Here is a 20,675-nt window from a genome sequence, read left to right as displayed (position 1 = left end):
CATCCGGCGACACGATGGCAGATGAGACATCCTCGGTTGTTTGCTTTCCTGTGTGTTCACCAGAGCACATGTTTTGTCACCAGCGGCCGTGGGGTCTAACACAGCTGACAATAGGAGAGACGGGGGGGAGGGATGGGGGAAGGAGAGGCGGCTCAATGGACGGGTCTGCCGGCTTCCTGCTTTCCCCACTGTGGCCTTTGTGGCGACACACTGGTGGCTACGGGAGCCTCCGTCTCTATGCAAATCAGTGTTTGCTTCCCAAGTGTTTGTGTGTGCCATGTGCAGTCAAGCGCAGGCGTCTGTTTTCTGTACATTTAGCCCCAGCACAGTCTGGAGCAAAAGGCCACGGCAGCATCAATGCGGGGATGACACTCTCCATAAACCCGGTAATTAAAAGCTGTTATTCCTATATCAATAACGTTGTTTACACCTAAAAAATACCACCCTGTCGGGGTATTAGATCACGCTGCAGCCATCGCTTTTTTAACGAATGGTGCGTCTCTGGAAGCAGATGCATTGATTGGACTGCATAAAGGTCAAACTTGGCGCAGTGAATTGAAAATCAGTGAGGGAGTTGTGTTCCCACGTTTGTCTCAGCCTCCCCGTTGTGACAATTACATGAGAGGGAGAGACGTGGAGGCACATTTTCATCCAGGCGTGTATCGACTGTAGCAGCGGGGTCAGCAGCGAGACAGCTACAAACACAATCGTCACACAACACTAAATATTACATGGAGGTAAAACAAAGACATCACACGGCTGAAATATGACCCTAATAAAAGGCAGTGCAGGGAAAAAGTGTGTCCCCTCGACGATGAGTAACGACCTCGCCTAGAAGCCCACCATAAAGTAACAGCGAGGCAGTTAGGAGCACCTGTTTTTACATTATTAATAGTTCAAGCTTCAGACAGAGTTTGACTTTTGACTCTTTTTAAATTGGATGAAATTCTCTCGAACTGCACGCATCCAAAACCACTGAGGCATCGGAGTGCTAAGAAAGCCATTTGTCACTGGCAGGACTTCTGTCAGGGTATAAAAAAAAGAAATGTTTGCGATAAGGATTGTATGAAAAAACCTTCAAGAATAAGCTGCCCAATTTGTGATGGCATCAGTGTTTGAATGCCTGGAATAAAAACACATTTCGTATGCAACACTTGTGCAGAAATGAAAGAGGAATATGCGCTGGTCTGGTGAGATTCGGAGCTAAAATAAGGGTCTTTCTTTGCTGTTTTCAATCCAATCACGTCAAAAGGGATCCAGGCGTCCTCTGAGATGAACAACAGACGGCTGCGATCTCCCCTGACCTTAACTGTGACTCATGTTTATTTACCTCAGCTAGTTATCCCTGAGGGACAGCGGCCTCATCACTGAAATGAGCGCTGTGATGGGCTGCTTTTTTATTGCCACTCCTGGGAACGGACAACTCTAATGAACAAAGAAGCCTGATTGATCCACGTTAGCATTTGATTCCCGGGCGCTACTCGCTTCTGCGTGCTGGCTCGCCACTGGAGAACCCCTTGGACTTTGCTGTACACACATCTTTAATCACGCTCACCTTTTTTTCTGGTGGCTGGTGTGACTTCCAGCTTATTTGTAATTACCAAGCTCCTCGGGGGGGTTGGCTGAACAACAGGCTCCGGCCATAGGTCATGAAGAGACACTGTAGCCGGCCATATGGGCTGCGGGGCCCAGGGGCAGAGAGTGGGTGGACGGCGGCGTTGGCACAGGGGAAGTTAGCAGAATGGTCAGAGCTGGAGATTGAATTATTCGGAGACAGGAGACAACCTTATCGAGCAGCAGCCACATTGCAGTGACACATTTGCACCCCGGTTCCTATTTTCTATTTCACACCTGGACTATCACCAGATAGGATATGTTCTGCCACCTCGTTTTAGCCCCAGATGCACCAGTCAAAAGAGGGTATACTGCATTATCTATCAGCGCCGTACCACCCCTGGCTCTGCTCCTTCCTCTGTGCTTAAACCCTCTCCTCCCTGCCCTCCCCTGGCTGTCACAGACGCGCCAACACCACGGTGTTATTACAGATAAACAATCAATACTGCATTAACGTGTCTGCGGCGGCTACCTGGAGTTTAACAGGCAGACACAGGAAATAATTCAACCCAATGTCATGGGCGGACTCCGGGCAACTAATCTTGCTCATGAACTGTAAAAAAAACAACATAAATACACAGAACTCCACTTTCTTTCATTATCCCGAGCCATCATTTCTTTGTGTTTGGGGTCACCAGATACATTTCTTTTCCTTCCTCTCCTCACTGGTCACAGAATGAAACCCCACTGCATTAAAGAAGTAATACCCTACTTTATAGCAAAGGTGACCATGGATATTGGAGAGCAGGGACCCATACGATCGATTTGCAGCGAGGAATGGAAATTTTAACATGATTCCCAGCCAGGCATTTTAACTCCGGAGTATTGGACCCTCTCTTTTGATGACTGCTTCCAATCCGACTCACTACCCCATTTCGAATTCTGATGACGTCTTCATTTAAGAGGAAAGGGCAGCGAGCAAGGCGAGCCCTGGTGCCCTGCTGGTGGCTGTGTGGTCCTGTTCCTCTGTGTGCTCCACATTTGCATCAACATTCCCAACACTGCCCATTCAAGAAGGAGAAAAAAAAGGCAGCTTTTTGTTTGGACCCTCTGTGAAAAAATGAAAACAAAGGGCTTCTTATGAGGAGGCCCAACAAATAGTCCTTCTCCCAGTCTGGAATTAAATACTCCTCATTCCATCCTCATTCATTAGCCCCCACGCCCACAACCCTGACGCCACACGGGGGTATGAGATACCTCGCAGACAAAATAAAGGAGCAGGACTTGGCTGAATGATTGCAGAAAGTGTTTGCTGATACCGCTGCTCACCCTGCTTTATTAGGGAGCGCCAGGCTTTCCATTACAGCAAAGGGGAGACAGAAAACAGGGGGAAGAAGCCGAAGAGGAGGGGGACACCGGGAAAGCGAGACTGCCAATGTCAGATGAAAAGAAGAAGAAGGAAAAAAAGAATAGCTCAGTTGATTTACACCTTCATTACTCTCCTCTAACTCTGCTTATTGCAAATCATGATGCTGCTTTATGAGCTGAATCCTCTATTACGACAAGGCCGGGAAGACGCTGCTTTAGTCCATAAAGCAACCGTACAGTAACCGCCACCCGGCAGCAAGCGGCCCACTCATCCTTCCACCGTGCTGCCAGGGAGGAAAGGAGAGGGAAGGAAGATGGAGCGGGAGAGTCAGCTGAAACTGGCCTCTGCACTGAAATCTCTGAACTCGCTTGCATTTTCCTAGAGCTCTACCCGTGGAGCAGAGGTGGTAGAAGCATTCCTATCTCAAGATACTTGTGCACAGAAAGGCTCTGGTAAAAGTAGAAGTACCAAATCAACTCACGATGAGAGTAAAAGTACAGGCTCTGAAATGTGCTTGAAGTATGATAGTAAAAAATAACCCCCTGAAGGACTCCTCGGAAAAAGATAACCGAGCCCTGTGAAAGGAGTGGAGTAAAAAAAAGATTGTGTTTCTCGGAATCTGCTGTGACTTTGTCAGAAACTCGTCTTTTTTCATTCATATTGCTGAAAGTTCTCCTCGTCAGTCAGACATCGCATTCACCAAACGTCTCTTTTCCAAGAGTGATGATACGACCTGTGAGATTTTTGGATAAAACATTGTTAACCTTGTCTTCTTTTAGTGATAGATGTAGTTGGTGGAGGTCTTTCAGGGGGTGTAGAAGGTCCAGGCTCTCAAAGATGAAAATGATTCAGTTTGAATGATAAGGGGTTGAGAATTTGCACTCAACCAGAATATGCAAAGTGTGTAGGCCTGAGAGTGAGAGAAGACTGGATTACTGCAAGGAGAGGCATGAACACTCCTCGAGAAGTCGAACACAGTCTTGTGTGTGACTCTACACTACCTACTCCCATCCTGAATCTCCAAAAAGTGCTTCGCAACCCACCCCTTCTTCTTCGCTTTCTGTAAAGCTGTGTCTTATTTTACCAGCTTCACATGATGCCCACTCTAACCTGAAGGTCTTTGCTGCTGCTCTCCCTGCCTTAGCTTTTCATATACTCATATGCAAAGGACGAAACGTGTGCTCTACCTTCCTTGGCTTTTCATACACTCACATGTAAAGGAAGGGAAGTGTGCTCTCCCTGCCTTAGCTTTTCACATACTTGCATGTAAAGGAAGGAAAGTGTGCTCCCCCTGCCTAGGCTTTTCAAATACTCACATGTAGAGAAAGGAAAGTGTGCTCTCCCTGCCTTGGCTTTTAATATACTCACATGTAATGGAAGGAAAGTGTGTTCCCCCTGCCTTGGCTTTCATTATATTTACATGTAAAGCAAGAAAAGTGTGCTCTCCCTACCTTGGCCTTTCATATACTCACACGTAAAAGGAAGGAAATTGTGCTCTTCCTACCTTGGCCTTTCCTCTACTCACATGTAAAAGAGGGAGAGTGTGCTCTCCCTGCCTAGGCTTTTCATATACTCACATGTCAAGGAAGAAAAGTGTGCTCTTCCTTCCTTGGCTTTTCATATACTTACATTTAAAGAAGGGAAAGTGTGCTCTCCTTGACATGGCTTTTCATTTACTCACATGTCAAGGAAGGAAACTGTGCTCTACCTGCCTTGGCGTTTTTAATATACTTACATTTGAAGAAGGGAAAGTGTGCTCTCCTTGACTTGGCTTTTCATATACTTATGTGTAGAGAAGGGAAAGTGTGCTCTCCCTGCCTTGGCTTTTCATATTCTCACATGTAAAGGAAGAAAAGTGTGCTCTCCCTGCCTTGGCTTTTTACATACTCACATGTTAAGGAAGTGGAAGTGTGCTCTCCCTGCCTTAGATCTCTTGCATGCCACACCAGCACACAGAAGAGCAGCGTGCTCGCAGAACAGACCCATACTGACAAATATATGAAAAGGAGGGAAAGTGTGCTCTCCCTGGCTTGGCTTTTTATATACTCACATGTAAAGAACGGAAAGTGTGCTCTCCCTGCCTTGGCTTTAATGAACTCACATTTAAAGGAAGGAAAGTATGCCCTGTCCCATATCTCTTGCACTAGACACCAGCACACAGAAGAGCAGTCACAGAACAGACTGATATCAACAAATATGTGAAAAGGAGGGGAAGTGTGCTCTACCTGCCCCCGGCAAACAACTTACGCCTTAATTCACATCAAAACGGCAATCCAAAAGACAACTGTTTGAAAATAAGACAATTGGGGATATCAACAAGTTGTTATCTGAAACATTCAGTCCATTTACATGCAGCTTCAGAAATTGGGCTATAAGCCTAGTCAGTGTGAGATCAGACTAGTGAAATGCATGTAAACAGATTAGTCGAACCAAAATCGGACAAATCATAGCTTGATTGACACACTTAGGAAATGTGATTGCTATCGGACAACAGTTGGATTCAGCAGGTCTCGGTACACCTCAGCATTCAGCCAGAGAAGGAAGTAGACAACACAAAACAAAACAAACACACAAAGAGCTTTAGTTGCATCCATCTCCACCATCGTCACAGGAATGTTGCTTCGTCTTCAGGTGAACCAAAACTAGTTTGACACTCACACAACCTTGCCTATCAAAAAAAACAAAAAAACAGTGCCATCAACTGGAACAGAGTGAGATGTTCTCAGCCAGAGGTCTGATTCTTTTTTGCTGCATCTTTACGTAGACAGGACTAGATCCCTCACTGTGACTTTATGATCCTTATGACCTTAGTCAGACTGATCTGGCTCTCATACCTGACATAGGTGGAAAACATGCTGCTGATCTGAGTCAAGTGATCCATCTTTTCTTTAAGATTGTGTTTCTTTCAGAGTTTAATGTTTAAGCAATGTTGAACTGTCCTTCTAAAACAGCTCTATTTTTGTTGAATGAAGCTTTTGTTAAACTGTTGTTTGTGGAAAGCCTCGTCACTGAGCTAAAGTGTTGTGCCTTGAAATGCACAGTCAGAATCAAGGTTTAGTGAGGAGCAGAAAAAGTAAAATTGAAATGCTTGTATGAAGTTTGTCTCCCTTCTTACTGCTCATCTCCACACATCCAGCCCTCTCCAATCCAGATGTCCAAGAAGTTTGACTTGTTGCAGCTTTGTGGCTTTGCTGGGAAGGAACTCACAGGGAGTGTTTGATGTTAAAGTCAACAAACTTAAAGGGCACCTGAGGTGTGTTTACAATCTCCCACCACCGAGCGAGGAGGTGCTACTGATGCAAGAGCTTTTGGGGAGTATGTGTATTTAGATAGAGGACATTTTTACCTTTATTTATTGAACCAAAGGGAGTTCTTGAGGCATGCTAGCACTCTTGATTATATCTGCGAGTGTGTGTGAGAGAGAAGAAGAAACGGTTGAGGAAGCCGGGTGCAGGACCTAATATAAATCAGCTCATAGGTTGAAGCGTGTAGGTGAGCAGGGTGTCAGTGTGCTGATGTAAACAGGGCGCGGGGAGCATGAGGCACACTGGATGGCGGTTTGTTATGTGTATGTAACACGCTGCTCCGGCCTGGCCTGTCTGACTCCCATCTGGAACAGGGTTGACAGAAAAGTTGACAGATGCTTCACCAACGTCCATTATTTATGAGTCTGAGGAGATCCACACTGCATGTCTCGGGCGTCTACTACTGTAGGTCGAGCTCTGACATGAGATTCTGTGTCCACACACACTCACACATACATCCTCATGCTTCCTCGTGTTAGCGCTGAGGCCTGATGAGTGGGTGGCTCCATGTTGCAGGTGCACTTTTTTGCTCAAATGCACAAGTGTGTGCTTGTACCAGCCCCAAGTAAGCACTCCATCTGCCTCTGTGTGTCCAACCCTTGACCTCTGGAGTGTCACTAAATCCCTGCTAGACAGTCAGCCCCTTCAGTTCCTGCATGGAGGACCTTCCACTAGCTCTCTTAAAACCCACTTAGAGGCTTACAGCTGGGAGGCCCGACCACCGGATTGAATTAAGGCTATGATTAATTGAATTCTAGTGGTGAGTAACTTGAGTGACTGATGTCTCGTAGGACCAAAGGTCTAGACACAATGCTTCAGAATAAAGCTATACTCACTCATCCGGTGACATCACAGGCAGTTTCAGAGCGCCTCAGGCATGGATGGTTGCCTCTAATATTATTGCTCTGAGTGCCGCTTGAAGCCCAATACCGGCGGCAGCGCTGCTTCTACTGCTGAGCGTGCCAATGTTAATAAGGAGCATGATATAATTAATACAAATGGAATGTTTAATGCAATTTTTCCATTTCAAAGAAATTCCCCAGGCATCTTTGCCAACAACTCTGTTGCATTGTCCCCGGGCAAACAATAACCCAAGTTTGGCATTACCTTCATTAGATCAGACTCAATTATTCCAGAGTGCTCGCAGCTCCCCTGACACGGCGGTGGACTGTCGAGCGGGGTTGCCTGCCTGCCCGGCTCAGGCAACTTGAACATCCTCTGGCAGGTCCTGCCCCATTTGTGTTTGACGGACAGCGGCGTCAAACAGTAATTGGAGGCCTGAGAGACCAGCACACATCCGTTTGTCAGTTATTCATGTCAAAGCACAGTGTGCAGCTGTTGGGGTTCTCAAAGAATGACCTTTTCCTCAAAGGGGACAGGTTTCCCCCCCTGCCTTTGAGACGCCTTGGGTTTTATTCAGCCTGTTACTGTAGTGTGCTGTTATTACTGCATGTCCCATGTTGCTCCAGAAATCAGGTATTGTGTCCTTCCCTGAGGAGCACAGAGTCCCAGAACGGTCTGCAGGCTTTGATTCGGCAGGTAGTTTGTGCGGGGAGGTCTTTCTATTCCCCTTGCTCACAATGAGCCATCCAAATGTTTTGAGAGGCAGCAGAACAATGGCAGAACCCTCTTTTTCTCATTCTGGGGATTGAGAGTAAATAGGACCTTTGCTGTTGTGTGTTTGCCTGTTCATTTACAGCACCTCAGAATGCAGCTTGCACATTGTACCTCTGCGGGGAAAAAAATGAAAAAGAGAAAACTCACAAAGGCATTCTGCAGGACAATGGCGCAGTGGAGGAAACGGGCGCACAATGGAGTCCAGATATCATTCACAACACAGACAGGAGACCATTATCCTCAGAAGGAGGGGCCCATGTGAAGGTGACAGGTTTGGGAGACGGAGGAATTGTGCACACGCTTCTGCCACCAAGACAACAGCCTCCCTCAAGCCTAACCTATAAGGACAGGTTTTTGCAGCGCCGATGCCCGCCGGGTTGAGGTGTTACACGTCATCTGCAATAACCTGGATCATTACTCCTGGAGGCTGTTAGAGGGGAAAATCACATCACTCTGCTTTCAGCGCTGCCAAGAAAAATTGACACGCTAAGAGTCACACAACCTCAATATGCACACGCACGCACAAAGGCCCCCGAAAACGTCCTCAACGTCTCCTGCGCTCGCAAACAAACACACACATGTAATTACACACCTGCAATCTATCACATACTGTCAGAGGTGTCTGGGGGGTTAACATGGCAAGTGGCATCCCAGCAGCGTCCCGCGAGCCGGTGTTGCCTGAAGCTGACAGCTCTTACTGTGGCTGCCTTGCAGGAGTAAAGAAAGCATCATTATCGCCTTCCTCCCGCCATACCTGGCTCCACTCAGAACAAGCTCTTTGGATTTTTTCCACCCACCACCTGACCCCTCTTCCTGGGCGCTTTTTTCCATCTTCATTGTACTCCAGTCAGGCGCTAATGCCCCTTGTCCTGTAGCTGGACTCTCTGATCTCCTATTACCCTCTCGTCATCCCACAGTCAATATTACCCCCTCCCCTCCACCCGTCACGACCAATCCTCGCCCTCGCCTTTGCTTCTGCTTTCACAAAAGTCTCCAAAGTCAGACAGACGTCATCACCCCCTCGCTTCACTCCTTCACGCGCCTGCTCGTCTTCCATACACTTATTAACTGGCTGTCATGTTCAGCAGCCTTCCCCAAGACAGTGTTTAGCGTTCCTCAGTCCACTTACTGCAGCCCGAGTTAAGCCTCTGGGCTTTGCACAGACAGGAATCCAACTAGAGGGGGGGAGGCAAGACCTGCAGACATGATCTGTCTGCTGCATTCACTTACACCCGTCTTCCTCCTGCACCAGCTACGTCCTGGAGGCTGCTTTTTCCCCGCCTGTATCACAATGTATAGCTTCAGCACAGCAGATGACCAGATTGGATCATAAATGTTGTTTTTTTATGTCAGGCTTAGGGGAGGACGGGGCTTTGAAATCCCAACTGTGTCATCACAATTAATTGAAAATTGCACATTTTGGCAGTTTTGTTAAAGTTTTACTCTTAAGCGTCTTGATGCTCCCTCTCTGAGGTATAAAACCTTTAACAAGATTCTTTTCAGACACAGTTTTGACAGCTTTACTTCTTTTAACTTCCAGGTCAAAGCCTGGTGTGCAAACTGGAGCATGCCCAAAGCGCCTAGTTGGGGTCCAGTTGAGGTATTGTCGAGGAATGCTCGTTCCACTTGTGTGGGACATGTGTTTTAAAAGCACAGTTTTCCTCAGATGAACACAAACTGATGGCAGAGGATGCTAAAGTACAGACCATCCTGGATCCCGCTCATACGTATCCACCCACTGCTCACCAGGAGCGGTTGGGGCCCACTGTCTTTGCCCAAGGGGCACTCTGGCATGCAAGAGTGGGGGCTGGGATTGAACCCCTGCTGGAGCAGAATCCCTTTTTTTCCCCATTTAGCAACAATCGCCCCACCCTTCAAAATAGAAAACCAGTGAACTGTGTCTGTTAGCACAAGTAGGAAAATGTTGCTGTTGTGATAAATGCTTCATATTTGGAGAAAAGACAGTGGGTAGAGTAGGAAACTGGGAAGAGACAGTCGGGAAAGGTAGGAATGGGAAAAATCATGATTCTTTGTTAAGGATTCAAATCTGAATTCTTTATTTTTGTCTTTTTCTATAAACTAAATTGGAAAAAAAGTTACCACTTCCCTCCAGCAGATGTTCGTTTTTCTCCTGATATAGTCTGTAGACATTATTATCATAATTCAACTATTTTGCACAGTCTCATGTAGAGATGCACTGATCCAACTTTTCTGGTCCAGATACAGATACAGATTCCTTGGAATTGGGTATTGATCAGTACCAATACTGAGCCGAGCAAAATACATAAAATGGGTACATATGGAATTACTGAGGCTGGGATGGAACAAGTTTGGTCCTATCACCAAACACCCCCTCCCTGCTCCTCTGCAGGTTTCCTCTGCACTCAGACGGGGCCATATTTTACTTGACCAAAAACACAAATAAATGGACTCCCACTGAAAAAAAACTGATATCAGTCTGCATTCACGCTTTATTTAGAGAATTTTCAGCGCGTTACTTTCACACAAAAACACCGCTAAATAAGGCTCTAGTTCTCATCGTGTCGTAAAACAGCGCTACCACAGCTGGCTACGAGGCGCTTGCCGCTTAGTGTATCAGTCCGCACGCGGCTTGTCAGATATAAACAAACGCAGGTAGTCTGCTAGGACGAATTATGCAAAAACAAAGTAAAGATGAGTGATTATGAGAGCGAGGACGACCTGCCGTTCACTTTGAATAAAGCGTGAATGCAGACCGATATCAGATTTTCTCGGTGGGAGTCCGTTTATTTGTGTTTTTGGTCAAGTAAAATATGGCCCCTGCTGAGTCCCTAGTCTGGTGTTTAAAAAGTGAACAAAAAATTGGGAATATTTAAGAACCACAGTTTAAATTGAATTGGCAAATATCGAATCATGAGAAAAGCATGTCGTCTCAATCCCAGGAGAAAGGTGTGAAGCAAAGGGCCGCTGGGACTGAACATTGGTTGCCCATTGGAGGAGATGAGCCCCTGTACATGGGGCGCATGATTTAGCAGCTAGACTCCCACCCTGTAAGACAGAGCGCCACCGCACGTGATTCCTCCCAACTGCAATTAGACTCTATAACACATCATAACAAACCAACTCACACCTTATGCCATCAAGTATTAAAATATATATATATACTAGCTTTTTTTTTTTTGCACATCATCCCAGAAATCAATGTTATGGTCAAATACTGATCTTGTGCTGTTCTTATTTGTTTTTATGTAAATATAATTATGGTAATATTTTCTATATTTTTTCAAATTTCTAATTTAATATTCTTATTCTATTACTTTTCTATTTTTATTGTTATTGCATTTATTGCACTTTTTCTGTGAGATGCTGTGGCAAAAAAAAAAAAAAAAAATAATAATAATAATTCAGAGAGAGTTTGAGTAATATCCTACACAAAGATATAGTTCCTGCATTTTTAAACTTTTCTTTTAGTCACTTTTTCAAGAACCTCCAAATGCTTCCTGTTTCTAAATAAGTCCACCCCTGAGGTCATGTAAGTTTTGTAAGTTACACTCCAGCTATGGTGGTTTTCATCAGAGATGGGTGTAGTGCCTGTCTGAAGTCGTGTTTTTCTTTCTGAAGCTTTTCTAAATTTACTTCTTGTTTATAACCACTTAAGTGACGACAAGAACATTTTACTCATTGAGTTGGTTGAGTTGGCCTGTGTGTGTACAGTACAACAACTCGCTTCACCCATTTATTAAACAACGGCACCAAACATACTTCATTACAATATACTTTGTTTCCTGAGCCTGTCACATGACTACAAATTAGCAAATAGCATGCCTCAAATAAGAAAGATAAAAAAAAACATGTTCAAAACATACAAAATGTGCTTCTTATTATTCTTGATTCTACAAAATAAAATCCTCAATGGGTGTTTCCTGCAGGAATTGTAGGGATGACCCAGAAGAGAAAGTCAAAAAGTAATAAACAGTGTGATTCTAGCTCTGTTTAAACAGGGTCATGTGAAAACTTGATGCCCTCCAAAGGGTTAACTTCACCCCTGATTCTAACTCGGGTTAAATCCACCTTTGCTGAGGAAGTTTCATCGTCACCCCTGTTAGTTAATCTGTACATCAGCGGGGTGTCTGAAAATATGAACCAAATTTCCATGAAATTTGTGGGAGAGATCGGCCTCCAGCCAAGTACGAGTTGATTAGATTCTGATAGTGATCTGGATCTGTGATTTCCACTATTAGATGATTATTGTTTTTCCCCTCCACATATTGGATATAGAGATTTAATTCCAAATCCAATCCAAACCCTAACGCTACCCTCGCAGGGTCAAGAAATCGATTTCACCTCAAATTTAAGAAAGAATGGATGTTCAGCGTCCTTGGAGGCTGCTTCCTACCGGCTTTTCTTGCTCATATTTTAGATGACACCCAAACTAAATTCTTCTCCCGGGCATTGTGTTGTAGCTACAATACTGAGTTTGTCATCTGCCCTCATCCTCCTCCACCCTCCTCTTCCCAGGGCAAATAGTGGAAGGAATGAGACGTGGCTGGTGGATATACTTTCATGCCCCTGCTTTACCAGTGTCAGTCCTGCATCTCTGAAATTGTGCCATGGTCTACAGGGCTTTGTTGTAAATCACTATCTCTCACTGTCAGACTGCAGTCTGCTGTACTCTGAGCACGCCGGGCTTTCTGCTGCCTCCTGGGTGACTAATATATCTTGTTAAATTGTGCTGAGGAGCGTGCGGAGAACTGTACACCTTCCCTCTTTGTACTGTGTTTGTTTGCTTGCATTTGTGCCAACTTCAAAGTGTGTCTGCACGTGTGTATGTGTGTGTGTAAGTCTGAATAGGTGGGTTAGGGAGCTACTTTTTTCTTTGCAAATATGTTCACTAAACTCCACAAGTCTGTCAGGCTTTGTTGGTAATTCAGTTAGATTGCTATTTGTCCACCAGCACCAGCAGCGCAGTCAGTATCGGGAGTTGTGGAGCTATCTCTCAGCCACTTCATAATTAGAAAAGCTGTGGAGCCAAGCCACAGTTTGAGGGGGAAGAGGGGGAGGGAAGTGGGAAAAAAAGCTGTTGGCAGACTGCATTATTCAACATTGGCTGCAATTTACTGTCTCCCACCCCAAAGACATGAATCTAAGTAATTTCATAGTCACATCCATCCACATGCGTGTGCCATACTGTATGAAGCTGGACTCCTCTATTATCGCCAAACACTGAGCGCGATCAGCTTCATCCAGCACAGAAAACACACACCTTATCTCTGCACAAACACTCTTTCACAATGAGTATTTTTCTGTGTAAATGTTGCACAAAGCAGGCAGGGATTATTACCTGCTGCTAAGTGAGGTTTAAATTGACTGATCTGTGAGTATTAAGCAAAAAGAAAGTCTTTTCTTCAGAGGGAAAAAAGACTCTGCTGGCCAGGATTCAGCTTTAAACTCTCTCTTGCTGAACGGTTACATATCATACGCTTCTTCAACCGGAATATCCTATGGAGGTTTGAAACCAGCCCTGAAACCTTCATGTATGTCTCTTTAAATCCAAACAAGCTTCTTCTAACCCCACCCCTTTCCCTACTGCAGGTTGTGCCAACACGAGTTGTCGTGCTTGTGATTGATCCTAAAAACAGACGCAGAAGTAGAAGTAGAAGTAGAAGAGGAGTATGAAACGAGAATGAAACACAACTTTGGAGATCAACTACTGAAAATGGGGTTTTCCAAGTCTGGGTAGACCCAGTCTTTGTGTCCTGCTTCAACCTCTCTGAACTTGACAAAATAGTCTGTTAAAAAGAGGATTTTCTGTTTAGTCACCAGCTGTTCCCAGCATTTCTTTTGAATCACTCGCAACCTTGAAATCTGCACTGGGACAAGCTTGTATTACTAAAATGGAATAACTTATCCTGTCATTTCAGTTTAGTTTGAACTTTTTTTCTTTTCAAATATGAATCACCAGTTATTTGGTGAAGTTTAAACCAATACTTTTTCTGTTTGAGAGTCTACTATCTTGTTTGAATGGGCCCCCGACAGATCTCAAGATATAGTTTTCTGTTTTTTATTTTTTTATTATTTTTTGGCCACTGGGTAAACCCACTATTTTATTTTATTTTATTTTATTTATTTATGTATTTATTTACTTATTTTCTATATATTTATTTCCATTTATATTTATATTTATTTTTATATCCATTTATTTTTTATTCAATTTTATTTCATTTTTATTTTTAATTTATTTCATTTTTTATTTTTTCATTTAATATATATATATATATATATATATATATATATATATATATATATATATATATATATATATATATATATATATATATATATTTTTTTTTAATTTAATTTTATTTTTTTTTTGTAAATAAAATTTTGTGAGGAAAGGGACAGACAAAACAAGAACTTTTCTTCTTCTTTCTGCTCCCTTTTCATTCACATAAATAACTTCTATTTTTTGTCAGAAATAAATAAAGTAAAATCAAATCTAATAAAAATTAAAAATCCTGGCTCGTGAATCTTTAACGACACCTGGGTGTGCCACTTTAATACCTTTCCTAACCATTGTACCTAACCACCACACGTGGATCACCTCTTGGAATGACAAAAATCAAGGAGGAGATACAAAACATGACGAAGGTGTTAAACTTTACAAAACATGCTACAGGTGAGCTTTGCCAAGAGATCAGACACTCAGGACACACCACTGTGTGAGGAAAACTGTCGGTGAGGTTCTGGGAGAATAAATTACACCTCTTTGTGAACATTCACTGAATCAGTTGAGAAGCAAAGCACCGTGGATATAAAGAATGGAAACAGATGTAAAAGATGACACGGCCCTGCTCCTGCCACAGGTGCAGCGTCATTCTTTGTTAAACTCTGCAAAGAACACACCTGATGCACGCTTTGTTACTCAGGTAAAGAAGGACACCATGTCATTGTGAAGGAGACAGTCAAACACATGAGGTTCTTAACCCTTTGGAGCCAAGCGTGGCGTTGGCGCTTAGTATAGGGCCAGTATAGGGCTTATATAACAGCTGTTCACATCAATTCCTATGTTGAATACACGCCATGATGTCTTATATTTACAGTTTAAAGGGGCACAGCCATGACTTATCTGTATTTAGAAAAATAAGTGTATAATTCTCATTTTTTAAAGGTTTATTGAGCTTTTAAGCAACTTATTTAGTTATCATTGAACATTAGACGCCTGATAGACGTGCAGATCGAGTCTATATTGTGTCTGTTGATCCAAGACCAATTCTGGACCTCTTTACAACATTCTAACCATGACCCCACTTGACGTCAACATACAGTTCAACAGCTTTTTGGACGTCAAGTGGAAAAGCAGGAGTGATTGAGCCCTCTGCGCAAAGAGGCGGTCAAAGGACGTCCCTTCAATGTCATTTTTGGACGTCTAATTTGAAACACTACTTTCCACGCTACTGTTTTCCATTCTAAAATGTTGATGTATTATCCTGTAGTGGTTAATTTTTGTTTAGCTTCATTTGACTCAGCAGCAGCAGCTTTGAAGAGTAGAAATGTATCATGCTTTTGTCTGTATTTACAGTCACCATCTGCTGCTGAGAAAACCAGATGAAGCGACAGGAAAATGAACAGGAACAACCTGACACCTTCAGAAACTGGACTACGGCTATACACAGGAACTAGAAGTAGGATAAAAACAATAAGAAAGACTAAAGAGGCAACAGTGGCAGCTTATGACAAAGGGACTGGGCTTTGTAACTGGAGGGATGCTGGTTTAGATTTTGAGCGTCCTTTTTTGCCCAATGGGTAGCTCTTATACGAAAGTAGCAGTCTGCCCTTTCAGGAGACCACAGTTAGATGTAGAAAGGGCGTCCTTTGACTGTCTCTTTGCTCCTTGGGTTAGTCTGGACATAGGTCAAACCATTTTCTCAAAGTTTGGGACAGGAACGGAGTCAGGACTTCAATTTTGGGTGGGCCAAACCAATCTTGGGTGTAGGGATGGTTACCTTTCACATTTGATACAATACGTTGCCAATTCCCGGTACCTGATAACTAGCACTGGTACTCAACAGTACTAGTTTCCTGTACTTTTTTGGGTTTATGTGATAAAAAATGTCAATTTGTTTAATATAAAAATATATATATTTTCAATTGAACACAATTATTTTTCAATAAATCAATACCTTGCATTGCTGTGTTCATGTCCAGTATGGAAAATCACCACCTCTTCCACTCCCTCACAGTCACAAGGATGCATTAAGTTACCTAAATATGGTACCTTTAGACTTTACATGAATTGGCACCCGGTACTTTTGACAGAATTTGGTCGGTACCTATAAGAGAACCTTATTCGGTACCCACCCCCATTTGGGTGGGCCTTAAATTACAAAGTTAGTTAATAATAGGGCTGGGATGATATGCTTTGCTCCCGCTTCAATTCTTTTACAATTTTTGTGGTGTCGGTTTAAATTGTGATTCTACGATATTAACAATTTAGTGATTTTTAGTTTACGCTTTTTGAACACCAGACAAAGTGGAAAAAGTTGAAAGATGATGATGATGCCTATAGACTATATCTAGAGCTGTATTTTCCCAAAAAATGCACATCACATGTGAGTCAGTTTTTAGGATTTATTTGGGGGATCTGGCAAATCTATTTTTTTTTCAACCCAGCTTATTAAAAAAAAGACAAAGTTGAGTTAAATTTGATTTAAAAAGAAAAAAAAAGAAGAAAAAAAATCAAAATTCAAAATCGTTAAAGAATTCTGATACTACGATACATCTACTGTAATTTTTCTCCCACCCCTCCTAAATAACTATAACTTTATAAATATAGTACTGTTACTATGTTTGTTTTCAAGCAGATTTAGTTGTTGTTTTTTTTATCCTTTAATATTTGATTTAATCTTATAATGCTTTACTGCATCAGACAGCAATGGCTGTAAATAGTATCAGCCTCAGAGTAGTGCTCTAACGCACCAATGGGCTGCGCCACATCAACTTCACATGTCTTATAGCTGGGATCTCCAACTCCTACCCTGGAGGGTCGAGAGGCTGCAGGTTTTCTTTCCAACCAAAAACTCCACCAGCTGATTTCACTGATTAGTCCCTGCTCTCTGCCACAGTTAAACCACAGTTAAATAAAAGAAAAAAATATTCAGTCTTTCCCAAAATCATTCTCTGGTCCTATCAGTATAACATAAGTTTGAATGAGTCATAACTTTTTTACCAACAAGCTTAAAATTACCAAACATGACTCATTTGATAGAGACAGAAAAGTTTGGGCCTGGGCTCACCCAAAAAGCCGCCCCTGGTTTGGGAGTTAGAGGTTGTGTTGATGTCTTGCAAAAGTTTTATGCAAAAGATGTCACTACAGCTTGTAAACCTGTAAAGCTTCTCTCTAGCAGACTTGATGTGACGGATCATGAAGGGTTAAACTCATCCTTAGAAGCGTGCCGGACACAGTTTTATGTGTTTTTGAAATTTAGTATCAGACGTCACGTTTCCTCGCTCTGTAAACTGGAGGCTGTTTCCTTACTTTGGTTTCTGTGCAATTACAGTTGTGACTGCTCCATAAATAGGCGCCTCTGAAGGGAATCTGTCTCATTACTAAGAGGGCAGTTATTAACTCTCCATTGTGCCTGCAGGAAATTTGCACTAATGGTCACGAGAAGCTGCAAGAAATGAAATAGAGAGTCACTGTACGTCGGAGGGAGAAGAAGAAGAAGTCATACATGCCGTTCTTCATAAAGTGGCTAATCAAGTCTGGCCTCTGCAGTAGGGAGGAGGGGGGCATGAGACAGGAGAAGAAAAAGTGAAGAAAGAGAGGAGACCAGCTGTTTGGAGGAGAAATAAGCTGCATCTCCGGATCAGTATTTGGCGCGAGGAAGTCTTTGCAGGAACCCCCGGACCACTCGCAGCAAAAACAACGTCGTGATTTATTATCACATCATGCAGACCGTGACTAATGCACTCAAACAATCAAGGTGCATCTAGTGAACTACAAAGCCCAGGGGTGTTCTCTCAGTCTGCCACTGACTTCCACATTCCCAGAACACACACACACACACACACACACACACACACATTAGAGCCACTCGCTGTGTGCATGCAGGCTCAACAAATGTCCACAAGTATCGGAGGAGGGAAGAGGGCCGTGGACATTCCCACAGGGGGTTGGAGTGTGCTCCTCCAGCAGCAGCAGCAGCAGCAGCAGAAGCCACTATGGATGTGATTTTATTAGCTCCAGATGCCGCCGACCAGAGGACTAGAAAACGTTCGATATTATGAGCAGGACACATCAAAAATGATGCTGCCCATCTGGAGCACAAATAATGTAATCAACTCGGGTCACCGGTCATCAGCGTCGTCTGGCCGCTGGGTAAACCCACCATCCCGTGACGTCAGCGCTCGCAGGGACGGGCCGGGAGATTGAGGAGGGAGCTTTTCGGACTGTCCCCTAAGCTGCGGCACATGACCCGCACATGGAGATATTTGAGGAGGAAAGAAAGATGCAATGTGAGGGGCTGTCTGTGCCAATGAGGGCTCTGATTTCAAACATGCACATGGCTCTGATGCGTCTATTCCCCTGCCTGTCAAATCAGCTCTGCGTTACAACTGAGAACGTCTCTATACAAACCATAAACGCAGAAACATCACACATACTGTATGATCCCTCACACGCACACACGCTCACATGCACAGCCACAGGATCCCCGTTAAATATTCAGCACCTGCCGTGTTTCCTGTTCGACTTTGATCAGCCACAGATTCTGCTCTGTCCCTTTCATCTCTGAACTTCAAAACCAGCCAGCGAGAAACCTGGACCACAAAACCTGTCCTGGTTCAGACAATCTCAGCCAACCTGTTCTCCTTCTTATGAAACAGACACTTGTAACACATATGAGGCGCCTTTTCAGTCTTTTCAGCATCCCTTCCTGATAAGCCGTGTTGGTAATCTAAAAAGTATGTGTGCAGAGGAGTCATTATTGGAGGAGAAAAGTCCCCGGGTAGTTTGAAAACTCCCCCAAACAACTTCTTGGCCTGCTTCAGGCACATTACCTCAGGCTCACTATGAGCCAGCACAGTAACCAACATGGAGCAATCTGCAGGCAACAGGAAGGACGGGAAAACTTTCCCCACACTCAAATTCAGTTTTCAGGATTGCACAACACCACCCTCCCTTTTCCTTTCCTGTCAATACCTGCAACTTTGAGCAAAGAAGCTGAGTTAATTCTTTTATAGCCCTTTGCCTGCATTATTCAGTAAGTGCATTAAATATTCACAGCCACATCACTGATATCATCTTGTAGTCAATAACGCTGGAGGACACGTTGTGTTGGAGAACTTGAGTCAACTCCAGAAGTGTTTTTTTTTTTTCCCAACAAAATAAAAGCCTTTCAGCTTGACTTTTTGCAGACAGGAAAAAAAAGGCAGCAGGGCATCACAGCGCGACTGCAGGCAACCACAGATAGACAGTCATCCGCCTTTATCAGAGCACGCTGTCCCACCTGCATCGATTCGCATCCCGTGGATTTGCCACTGGCTGCAGAGGGATCATCGGTGGAGAAGGAGGAAGAGGAGGGGGAAAAAACTGCTTCACACATGGATTCAGGGAGGCTTTACAGAGGCTTGAAGTTTCATGCAAGACGAGAAATGGAGAAAATGTGCCTTTTGGAGGGCCAGGTTGTGCATGTTTGTGTCAGTGGAGCGCGTCAGGGCGAGCGTACTGCGCAGAGCAGGACCTCTCGTACTAAAAAGGGGCACGTTTAGTTCCTGCACCGACAAAAACACAAGAATTACACACTCTTACGTTTAGAATAATATTAAAGTTTGACTGGGGATTGACCCTCGCTGTGAGTTAATGCGAACAACTTCCCGATTCCAACTCATTTCTAATGCAAAACCCCGGAGCGAATCCAATAATTACTCGATTTCATTAGAATCTACACAAGAGATGAAGCTCTTATATAAGCCACGCAACTATTTCGCATTAGTGTGTGAGCAACCCAGAATAACCTCGGCTCGGACATTTCCAAATAGGCTCTGCAGAAGAAGCAGAAGAAGTAACTGCTCCTTCTCTCCTTCTCTCTTTCTGTGATCGAGCCGCGAATTGAGCCACAATTAGAAGCAAATTTTCACAGCAAGTTTAAAGCAAAGACTCCGCTCACCTGATAATGAAGTTTTATTCTAGGAGGGCAGTTTTTTTTTTTCCTCCCCAGGCGCAGCGTCGGGTGCAGAGTGTATCCGTTCGCTGCAGCTTTTGTTGCCCGTTGTTCCACCTCAACTGCGCGTCTCAGTCGCGCTGCATCACTTCTCGCTGTGTGTGGATGTCAGAGAGGCTGAGAGGCTGTGAGGGGACTCAACCCTCCCATTGGCTGCCATTCACAAGTCCCCGGCAGAACACGGCGCAGAAAAAAAGGAGGAGAAGGAGGGGAAAAGAGGAAAAAAAACGGTCGAGCGATAAAAACAAAAGGAAGATGGAATAAAGAGGAGATTAGAGCCCCGGTGAGGGTGGTGCGTTTCAACTGCCAAGCGATGTTCAAGTTTAATAACACGAGCCAAGCTGTGCACGCGCTTCCTTTACATTTGCATAATCCCTGATTAATAGTTGCAAAGTCAGAGGTTGAGTGTGGGCTGGAGTCAATCAATGGAGGTCTATTTTTGTAAAAGCCTCCAGTTGGACTCTCTGCTCCTTAGAAAAACAGAAAACCGTAGATCATGTTCAAGATTACAGCAGCTCATAATTAAATTTGGGCGGATTTGCATGCACGAGCAAACTAAAGTGTTAAATATCACCGTGCTGTTACACCTAATGACAGTCATTACGTGTCCTCAACAAGATCACGTTTTAG

General features: G+C 43.9%; 1 protein-coding gene across 1 annotated transcript in view; it reads right to left on the bottom strand.

Moving 5' to 3' along the window:
• The window catches only part of LOC141807263 (cadherin-10-like), a 111,122-nt gene extending 90,843 nt beyond the window's left edge, over nucleotides 1–20,279 (bottom strand). The window contains exon 1 of the mRNA XM_074693142.1: nucleotides 19,992–20,279. The gene's annotated coding sequence lies outside the window, so the exon portion shown is untranslated. The remainder of the gene's footprint in view (nucleotides 1–19,991) is intronic.
• Nucleotides 20,280–20,675: the final 396 nt, after the last annotated feature.

This window comes from Halichoeres trimaculatus, unplaced genomic scaffold, assembly GCF_033239565.1.
Source record: "Halichoeres trimaculatus isolate MK-OKI-2021-1 unplaced genomic scaffold, fHalTri1.1 fHalTri1_scaffold_18, whole genome shotgun sequence".
NCBI lineage: Eukaryota > Metazoa > Chordata > Actinopteri > Labriformes > Labridae > Halichoeres > Halichoeres trimaculatus.
The sequence above is the reverse complement of the archived record's forward strand: the minus strand, read 5'-3'. Positions and strand labels throughout refer to the sequence as shown.